The sequence below is a fragment of the Ammospiza caudacuta genome, chromosome 5, assembly GCF_027887145.1.
Source record: "Ammospiza caudacuta isolate bAmmCau1 chromosome 5, bAmmCau1.pri, whole genome shotgun sequence".
NCBI lineage: Eukaryota > Metazoa > Chordata > Aves > Passeriformes > Passerellidae > Ammospiza > Ammospiza caudacuta.
The window spans coordinates 64,733,894-64,744,473 of NC_080597.1; the positions used below are offsets into that span (position 1 = coordinate 64,733,894).

A 10,580-nucleotide genomic window follows, 5' to 3' on the forward strand; every position below is an offset into this window, starting at 1 on the left:
TACACCGATGTCCAGTGAAGGTATTTCCTGGAAGATGAACGTGACGTTCACAAATGTGTTTCCACGAAGAATTTAGCCGAGTGTCTTAGTGACCGTAATCCACGACTGTGGTTGATAAATATTACTGATTCTATGCCGTTAGCAGGACAGACAGCTGCACCGTATCGATCACAAACGCAGGAGCCTTTCCAATTTACCAAACCGACACCCAGATTACCTTAGAGCACCACACACACCCCTCGAAGGAGCTGCCTGAGTCTGTTGCCTCCTTCCACCCCCCTTCTCCCCGACAAGAGTGGTCTCGTTCACTTGCCTTTCACACACATAACCAATAAAATTAATCAGCTGGAACACAGCATTTTTAAATCGCAGTAAAAGCCAAGAGCTGTTTTGTACGTTATTTGAAGGGAACAGCCTTTTCTTTTTAACATAGTAAGACACTAATATGCTGCAGACAAACGCACTGCATGGGGTGTGGAGGACCCGAGCTGATTAGATTACCACAACATCAGCCTGAGGCCGCCATTTTTAGAATCTCTAAAGGACAAAAGAGGGAAATTAATAAATTTGCTCCACATTTTAAAAAAAGTAACTTCAGAAGTATAGTGATAATAACCAATTAATCATGCATTGCAAGTACTGCCATGGATATCTCTTGCTGTTCTCTGATCTGAACCCTGAGTAACAAAAATGCTTCGTTATTATTCCTTTAAACTGCTGTAAATAAACAGACTAAAACATTCGTAAATCTAGATGCAGCACTGAACTTCTGCTTTTGACGACACGTAGTATGTAGCATTTTAGGGACCTCAGGGCTTTCAGACACCGCACGTTCCCTAATAGCCGAGTATGGGGGAATACAGGACCTTTATAATCAGGCTATATTATGTTTCTCTACCCTATTTAGTAGTACACAGTGAACCGTTTGTTTCTCTTCCCCGGTGTCTGCAGCAATACGGCCGAACCCACCGACACTTACAGCTTCAGGAAAGAGAATGAAATATGCCACCCAGGGAACACGAACACCGGCTGCAGAAACTAAAGCGAGAAAGGGGTGCACCACTCCAACTCCTTACAGCCTCGAGAAAGGGGGTGGGGAGAATGATCCCCTTTTAAATTGGCACAGAAACTCCTCGGGACAGCTCTCCGTTTGTCCAGGTTACACCACGAAGCGGAGATATTAACAGGGAGGCAGGCAGGGAGGCGGGGGTGTGGAAGGCAAAGAGATTAGGCCTATAAAGAGCCATTTTAGTACCACAAAGCAAAAATCTACAGGATGGAGGAAAAGAATAGGCTTCCCCAAGCTTCATAAAACTCAATACGCAGTCCCAATAACGCACAAACCCGTTCTGAAAACCGCCAGCCCAAGGAAGCCTATGTTGTCACATAATAGCTCCTTTTGGCTCATTTTCCGAGCATAATGCATAAATCTGGCGTAACTGCCAAAAAATTCTCCTCAGCTCCTCCAGTTACAGTAACCCGCCATATTCATAAGATATAGCGACAGCCTGCCATTTTTTAACCAAACCCCACAAAAGGAAAAGCAAATTCAAGGCAACTTAAACAGAAATTAAACATATTTCAGGGTGGGAAGGAGTTATACTCGCACCGAAGGTAATGAGACATTCCCGTCGCATTTCACTCTTTTTCCACCCCCCCCTCCCCCAAAGCACCCAGAGCAGAATATGCTCGTAATAACCAAAGACTCACCTGTAATGGTCACAGGCCAGGCAGCAGGACCCCTCAGCTGAGCCCCTTCTCTATCCCAACCAAAACAATGCAACAGCCCCACTGCGGATATCCCTACCCTAGGCAGGACTCAGCCCTCAGCAGGCTCTAGTAAAAGAAAGGGAAAGAGGAGACCCCCCCTCCCCCCAAACCTAGCTCAGTGCGCAGAACCCTACAGGGACCAGCTCAAAGGCGCCTTTGCCCTGGGACCTGTGTACAAACCCCGCTGCTGCCGCCGCTGCTCCCGTGCCTCCCTCCCTCCAGCCTCCTACGCTCCCTTCTATGTCACTGCCTCTCTCTGGGAAAATGGCGTCCGCTCTCCCCTCCCTCCCCCTGCACGGGGCTCACCCGCCCCGCCTGACAGGGGCAGGGTTACCAAGGCGAAGCCAAACAGCCGCCATTTTGCTTACGGGCCGGGAGCGCAGCCCGCGCCCGCCGAGCCCTCAGAGTCCATTTTGCAACACGCAGAACGGCTCCGGGGTCTGGGCGCGGCCGCGGCACCAGACTGCGGCAGGGGCTGGGCAGGGGGGCCGTGAGGAGGGAAGTAGGGCAGCGGAGGAGGGGCGGCGGCAGCGGGGGCTGGCGCCGGGGGCGATCCGCAGCCCCGGCGGCGCAGCCCGCGCGGGAGGGGCGGGGGCTCCGTCCCGGCCTGTTGTGGGGCCGAGCGCGGGCGGGAGCGAGGGTGTCTGAGTCAGAGCTGCATCCTCGGAGGAATAAACGCCAAAAGTCCCTCCTCGGCCGCTCTCACACCCCCAGCCTCCGGCTTCTTCCTCACGACCGTCGATGCTGTCAGCATACGTGTTCTTTATGAATCTCTAACAGCACATTTTCGGCCTAAACTGCGCGAAAAGCCGGGCAGACCCGCTGGATCTCACACACGCAGAAGAACTACCTGAGGGGAGGGGAAGAGGGGAGCGAGAAAGGAGCGGGAATTTTTGCAGACCTGCTCGGGAGGTTTTGGCTGAAACTTTCAGTAAGACACTCGAGGCTGAGAATCTTCCCCGAAGCGTTTAGGACTCAAAGGCAAGTGGGAGAAAGCTTTTTTTCCTCAGAGCGAATGCGATAGCACTCGCTGAAGGCATTTCTGTTCTGCAATGAATGAGAAAAGCAGAGAACGAGCCTCGTTTGCCTGTTAGGGAACAGCGCTCGGGGAGTAGGAATGGCGCGCTTCCATCCAGACCAGCGGGCGCTGCCACTGCCAGGAGCTCGCTCAGCCTTTCAGGGCAAACACAGCTCCTGCCGTTCGTAAGCAGCCTGTCTTTCTAACCACCATATCTCCTCTCCGCTGTACCCCTACGCCGCCCTGCCGCCCTTGCCCGGCTTCAGCCCCTCCAGCGCTACGGCTGATGGAGGGAGGGGAGGCGGCGGCTGGGGTTTCGTTCGACGCCCACCAGGGGCTGAGCGAGCCTTCTTCAGTGCGCAAACTCGGGGCACCAGATAAAAGCTGGGCTGGCAGCTCTTACCCTGCCTCGATGGAGCCGCCACTTTCGGGTGACTGGAGAAGCAGTTAGCAGCAGCGCCATAGACTAGCGTCCCCCCACACCTTGGGCACAGAGAGTTTGGGGCTCTAAAGAGCTGCTGCTGCGGCAGGAGGGAGCCGAGGTGAAGGGATCTGCTAGCTGGTTGGACGCAGAGGAGGCGGCTGTAATGGGGCATTAAGTCTGAGGGAGGAGGGGGGGCGATTAAACCTCTTGTGATCATGGCGGAGTCTATGGGTATTTTTTTTTTCCTGTCTAACTCTTCTGTGCGTGTGTCTCTTGTTTCTTTCTCTCTCTCCTTAGGGCGCTTGGCTGGGGCTGTTCGCTCGGGTTCTGCCTGTTGTTGCGCGAAATGGCGGCTGGCGTCTTGGTGGGTTTGGTTGTCGGTTTTTTGTGTAGGGTTTTTTTTTTTTTTCCCTTCCCCTCCTATTCCCCTCCCCGCACTTGTGCCTTGGCTGCGGCTCCGCAGCGAAGCGCGGCGGAGCCCGAGTCAGGAGGGGGGCGGGAGCGGCGCGGCAGCCAATGGCCGGGCCGGCCCGGGTGGCCCGGCGCGCCCTGATTGGCTGGCGCTGACATCATCCTGCAGCAGGGGCAGCCGCAGCTGGGCAGGGTCGGGAGCTGTCGGGGGAGGCAAAGGGAGAAAACGGGCGCCATGATCTCAGCGCCAGGGAGGACTCCGCGGGCAGGGCGTCCCCGAAGAGCTGACGAAAAGAAAAGCAGGATCGGGCCTGGGCTTCTCCTTCCCGAATAGTGCCGGGGCTGTGCTGAGAGGAGCGGGAAACGAGCGAGAGGGGAGCAACTCATGCCTGCCTTTGTAACTGCGTCAGTACAAGATGGCGCAGAGTGTCCCTGGAGAGGGAAGGGAGTTGCACGTCCGCCGGAGGTCATGTGACCGCGTTGCATTCCTGTGGGGTTTGGCTGCGGACCAAGCTGGCTTAGGCGGCGGCGGCTGCCCGGGAGAGCCCGGGCTTCCCTCCCCCTCCTCCTGCACAACGTCGTCGGTCCCGCGCTGGTTCCCTTCCCCCATCAGCCTTATGCACGAGGGTGTAGCTGCTGCCGAGGAAGGTTCTCGCTTCTCTCTTTACTCTCCACCCACCTCCAGGGTGTAGCTCCTCTTGGGGGAAGCTTTCCATTCCGCCCCCTCTCTGCGCAAGGCTTTACCCACCGCCAGGGAAAGTTCCCCCTGGCCTGCTGGCTCCGCCCGAGCGTGGGAGCCGGCTCGGTGCGAAGGCACTCTGCTCTGAGTTAAGTTGCAGGGGGTTATGGAGTGGTTCTTACTGGAACAGTCGTTTTAAGCGATGTCTAAATGACCTCATTAAAGCCGCTGAGGAAAATGTTACAGGCCGTGCGGAGTTGTTCTTCTGCCGAGGAGGTCACGGCTGTTCCAGTGTTGCTCTGCCGGGGGTACGGGTGGGGAGGCCCAGGGAAAATCTCTCAGGTGTTTATGACTTTATTCTGTTTGAACAGGAAAAGTGGATCGCTGTTCTTTGTGTGCTGTTGAATCCTGTTGCAGGAGTTGAGCAGCTTTCTGTGGAGCGATAGGTGTATTCCGAAGTCAGGCCGCAGATGGCCTGCATCTTTACCACGGGAATTGATGTTTGTACTTAGTGCAAATGAAAAATATGGTCTGCAAATATTGTGAGGACTCCCCATGTTTTACTTTGAGGTCCATAGGTAAATGAACTTGTTACATAGGCCTGGAATGTTGGCAAATATATTTTTCCGGGTCTTTAAAAAAAAATTCAGTATTTGCTGGATGGGATGTGAAAAATGTATGTTTTCCAATCCTAACCCTTTTCTTTAAGGAATGCAACTCCTGTTACAATTTGGTTGAGCTTCTCATATTTTCAAAGCAATTCAGTGCTAGTTCCCATGTCTTGTTCTTGTATGCCACGGTGTAAATTTAGCCACGGCATCTAACCCAATGAACAGATTAATAGTTAAAATTGTTGATGATTTAAAGGTGTTGGTTTGTTCTATTTGGAAATGTTTCACTTTTTCAATTCTTAGTCTGTCCCTGGATAGATGGATTTTCCTTCTTTTTGCCTCCACAGTGGCAACCTGAATGGGCATAAAGCTTGACTATTTCACAAATGTGCTGTTTGAGAACAGGAATGAAAGTAACTGAGTGTATGACTAAGAGAGAAGATTTTTGTGTAATAGCTGCTCTTTAATATGTGTTACATAAGTGATACGGTGAGGTGGAGTTCAGTTATATAAGAACTGACTGGGGACTTGGGAGCTGCTGTAAGTAGTTCATATTGGTCGCATTTATAGCCTGCAGGGCATCCCTGTGTTGTGGGAGGAGGGGTAGAAAAACAGGATTGGAAGCATCTAACAGTGCTACATTTTTCTTTTGTAGGTTTATGGAGGATACCAGGAAAGAAAGGGAGAAGGCAGTAATTAGGAATGACGGAGTGTGAAGCTTTCAGATGTCTGTAGTCTCATTTGAGTTTAGGTTTTAGGATGTAAGCTCTGTTTTCTGTGAGAGCAGGCTCCCCTCCTTTGAGTGTCAGAAGGTGGCTGCCAGGTGGGCCTTGTGCCAACTGACTTCTGTGTGGACTATAAAGACAAGATTCTTGAGGCCTAGAGATTGTGAGCCTGTGCCTGGTTTTTTGTTACCAAAAGAAAAAGCTTACTGGAAATGGTGTTAGGAGGAGGCAGTTGGTTTGTTGATCAAACATTAAAATGACTGGATTACTGATTCTTCTTGTGTAGGCATCATATGACACAAGGTAAATACTCCTTTGTAATGGAAGCTTCCAGAGAGGCTTTCAGTGTACAGTGATTCTTTTAACACAGCACTGATTTATGTGGGACTTGACATTGTGAAGACTTTGTTGCAGATGTGTTAAAGAGAGAACATTAATTTCAACTAAAGATGAGGGGAAAAAACATTTTATTAGTACTTGCATTTAGGCATGTGTTCTGTAATTATGAAACAGTGATCGCCTGCCTCACTGTGTAAGGATTGTTTGAATGCTTATGTTAGAGAATAGTTTATATAGCTAGAATTTTAATTCTTAAAGCAGCCTTTTATGTAACTCACTTTGATAACAGATTTTGCTTGAAAACCAAGAAATGAATTACTTTAAAAGCTCTCTATTGCAGCAGTACTTGAATGGAGGTGTGGCTGTGCTTTTATGAAGCTATAGAAATGAAGGCAAGTTTTAATGAGCTGGTAGTAATTCCTTGTTTGTGTCAAGGTTGTTTTTATTAGCCGTTCTCAGGAAAGCGGTTACCTTGAAAGAAGCAGTAGCTCTGGTAGTGTTGCAGTGCAATCTCAAAACAATGTCATATATATTGTGAATTATTTGTGCTGCAGGAGATGAGTAAAAACTGTGTGTATTTCTTTGAGACAGAGTATTTGCCCTACAGCCGTTCTGATGCAGGCTTTTTTATTCTTGAAGGGAAGAAAAGAGCTGTAGGAGACTGGGTAAAAAATGGTGTGTAGCTTACCAGGGAAACAAACAATTTCTACAGCACTTCAATTTGTTCCTTAAGGAGGATACTCCAATGGGCTGGCCGCTCTCCAGCAGTCAGACCTGTGGCTCTAACTTGCCTTGGTAGCCTGTCTGTGCATGCATGTGTGGTCTGAGCCCTTGCTAAGACCTGCTATTTAAACAGTTGTTTACCTTTAGCCGTACAAAGGGACTGACAGGAGTTCAAGAGTATTTCGGGGAGAAAGGAGAGAGATACTCACAGTGTAATAGATCCAGCTATGCACTAATGTCATAGTTGAGACAGTTAAAAGTGCTCATGCTGAAAGATGATCCTGCACTTTTTCAGCTGTTCATTCTTGCTTCTGCAAGTGATCATGGGGGAATAGAAGTGAAGAATGGATGAAACATAAGCCAAATAGTAATGGATGGCTTTCTAATGTGACTCCTCATTGTGTGGCTTGACAAATATTCCTGTTTGAACAGGAGCAGAACGAAGCACCTGGTGGGAAAATGGAGATTTGCAAGTTTTAATTGTTAGTGAAGTTAGGTATGCCTTTTCTCAGGAAAGCTGCAGTTATTAAGGAGTTTTGAGGGGCACCTCTTAAAGGCTTTTGGCTAGTGGAGCTAGAGTCTCTGAGACAGGGACTCTCAAAAACAAAAATTCTAAACTTTGAGTTTTTAAGTCATTGCTAAATTGACCTTCAGTTGTGGGTAGCAAGAGCTCTTCAGGTTCACTGAATTGGTAGCCTGTAAAATTAAGTGTTATTCTCAGCTACAGGCTAGTTAAGTGTTCAAAGGATTTTAGATTTAAGTTTATTTTGTTTCAGGGTAAAACCTGAAACAAGCTTACTTCATCCAGAAGTAGCTGATAACCTGATAGCTGGGGTATTCAGTGAAGAATTATTCCTACAGGATGAGATCATGGCTAATCATACAAAGAGATGCCTGTGGGTCACAGTAGTCATGAATTTGGCAGGTAGTCACTAACCAAATGAATTTGCATTATTTACAAGAGGAAAAGGAGTTCCAGTGACTGGGAGCTGATCAGTTTATCCACCTGGATTTGGACTGACTGTGTTCAGTGCTCAAACAGCAGCAGGATGAGAACTTCCTTTGCACACTGCTTAGGCTTTCTGTTACAATGAATCTTTCTGAAAAAATTGAGATTAGTAAGGTTTTGCTTTAGCAGGAAAATAGGTTATTGGCTGGTTCTACAATTCTTAACAGTTGAGTTCCTCACTTAAAGAGGCAACCTTAAAGCTGTTGTGTGGCCTCCTAATCCTGGAATTAGTGGGAATTTGTACCAGGTTCACTGCTGTGACCTCTGTGTAGTGAAGTGGGGCATTGGTTTGTTTTCTCCCTCCAGCATGACCTTGTTACTTGAAGTAGAGCCTTTCTGATGAGCTTTGGAGAGCAGTATTAAGGTCCAAGCAGCTACTTTCATGAGTGAGGTCATGCTCAGAGATGATTATAATGCAGCACTAGCCCTGAAATGCTGTCAATAGCAGTTCTTTGATGAAAAGAACCAGTGATTGAATGGCTCATGAGCAGTTGATGCAATATGGTACTTTTTGAGGATCTTTAGGAAGAAAATGGAAGACAGTACTGCCAATTTGGAGACTTGGACTGTCCAGAGTTGGGAATTTACTGAACTGGAGACTCCAGCATCCCATAAGTACAGCTAAAGGTGGTCCTGTCACAGAAGGCAAGAGTTTGTAAGCTTGTAAGCTCAGAAACCAAACAAGTCTTAGCTGCTGGGTTTTTGTGCTTATTAAGTGTTGGAGAAAAGAAACTGTACTGAAACTTCTTACTGTGACTGCTCCATCTGTGAGCTTGTTAATGTGGCATGGTCATGCAGTAGATGTTGCTCAAAAGTAGAAATGCAGCAATATATCCTGTCTCTTCAAAGGTTTAGCTTGTGAAGACTGCTGCAGTCCTACTCAGTGTGGTCTGTTAAAATGCAAAACAAATATTCAACAGGCTGAGGGAGCTGGAGCTTTTCAAAACAGAAAAGAGAAAGCTCTTGGGGAGGTCTCATTACAGCCTTCCTGTGTTTAAAGGTGGCTTGTGAAAAACAGAGTGACTCCTTCCATGGGCAGGGAGTGGTAGGAGATGGGTTTAAACTAAGAGATGAGTGATCTGGATTGGATGTTGGGAAGGGATGCTTAGAGGATAGTGAGGCATTTGAATAGGTTGTCCAGAGAAGTTGTGGATGTCCCATTTCTGAAAGTGCTCAGGGGCAGGTTGGATGGGGCCCTGAACAGCCTGGCCAAGTAGAGTTGTCCATGCCCATGGTAGGGGCTGGGAACTTGATGATCCTGAAAGTGCCTTCCAACCCAAACCATTCTGTGGTGTCTGACAGCAGAAAGGTGCACTAAGAATGGGGACCTTTTTGACATTGAGTACCACTGCTTATAGTAATGACTTTGTTTCCAGCAAGCTTCAGTAGATTGGTAAATAGTGAATAATTTTAGTATTTTATTGGCAGAAGTTAGTCTCTTTCTGTCCAGTTGACTGTCATATATGGATTTTTGATAGCTCTTTGATCCAGTGCTACAGATGTACCAAATACAAGTCTAAAACTAGCTTGTGTGGAGGATATGAGGTGTTAGAACTAGTGTGGGGGGCACAAGAGCTTAAGTTGAAGAGGTGGCTGGGAAACAAGCATTAGCATCCAGTTCTTGTGCTAAACTCCCTCCTTCCACATTCCTGCCTTTATTAGCAGGTTAGTCATGACACAGGACTGTCATATGATTCCCTGAATTTTAGTGAAGTAAGCAAAAAAAATTGGAGGTACAGAATTGTGCCACTTTATTAATGCAGATAAAAGAATCCCTCAAAGAGGCTGTGGCTGCTCATGATACTGAGCCAGTAATTTAATCTCCAGCCCAAGCAGTGCTTTACCAGCTGCATTCCCTGGTTCATGCTAAGCAATGGTTGTGCTACTTCATTTTGGGCCACTGTGCTTGTGGCCCAGTTTGTCAGGCTGATGATAGATTGTGCACTGTGGTCTTTTCTGTTGAGCCAGGGTGAGCTGGCTGTCTCAAATTCCATCCAGAACAACTATGGGTCATCTAATTAGAAATTTATTAAATAGTACTGAATGTCATTGTCACGAATATCCTGATTTAGAAGACTACTCTTCATTAAACCAAACTATTGCTTTTATCAGAGTGGTGCTACTTCAAATTCATCTTCAAAGCTGTGCTCCATTACCCCAGCATACATATGCTGGAACAAGCTCATAAGCTTATAAAGGCATGCTGGGCAGTTGTCAGATCCTATTTTTAAACTGTTTCTGAGAAACACTTCTGCTTCCCTATCTCTGCATAGTCATAGGAAAGACTATGCAGGAGCCATCATGTCTGGGCTCAGCTAACAGTAGTTTTTGAACTTGAGTGTCTCCTCTTCAGTGACAGTAAAATTGAACTGCCCTGATTGCTGTTGCAGAGGGGAGATGACGGATCACTGGGAAATAGTGGTAGTGGGCTGTTGACTCCTTGACTCTAGTACAAACAATAAAAGATTGTACAGGTATCCTCACTCCTGTGACCAGTGACAGGGCTTGAGGAAATGGCATGAGGCTGAGGCAGGGGATGTGTAGGCTGGTTATCAGGAAAAAGTGTTTTACCCAGAGAGTGCTTGAGCACTAGAATGGACTCCTCCAGGGAAGTGGTCACAGCACCAGCCTGAGGTTGGGAAGTGTTTGGACAGTGCTCTCAGGCTCATGGGGTGGTTCTCAGGGTGTCCTGCATGTGGCCAGGAGTTGGACTCCATGATCCTGATGGATCCCTCCCAACTTGGCATCTTAAAGATTGTAGATCTGTGGTGCTTGACAGCCTAGCCAAACTTTAATAGGAGTCCTGATGCCTAGTATCAGAGCAGCTGCTTTGCTATGCTCCAGAGAGTGCAAGAAGAGAGCTTTAAACAC

General features: G+C 47.9%; 1 protein-coding gene across 1 annotated transcript in view; it reads right to left on the reverse strand.

The window, feature by feature from the left end:
* Nucleotides 1–1,873, reverse strand: part of KMT2E (lysine methyltransferase 2E (inactive)) — a 55,160-nt gene extending 53,287 nt beyond the window's left edge. The window contains 1 exon segment of the mRNA XM_058804699.1: nucleotides 1,711–1,873. The gene's annotated coding sequence lies outside the window, so the exon portion shown is untranslated.
* Nucleotides 1,874–10,580: the final 8,707 nt, after the last annotated feature.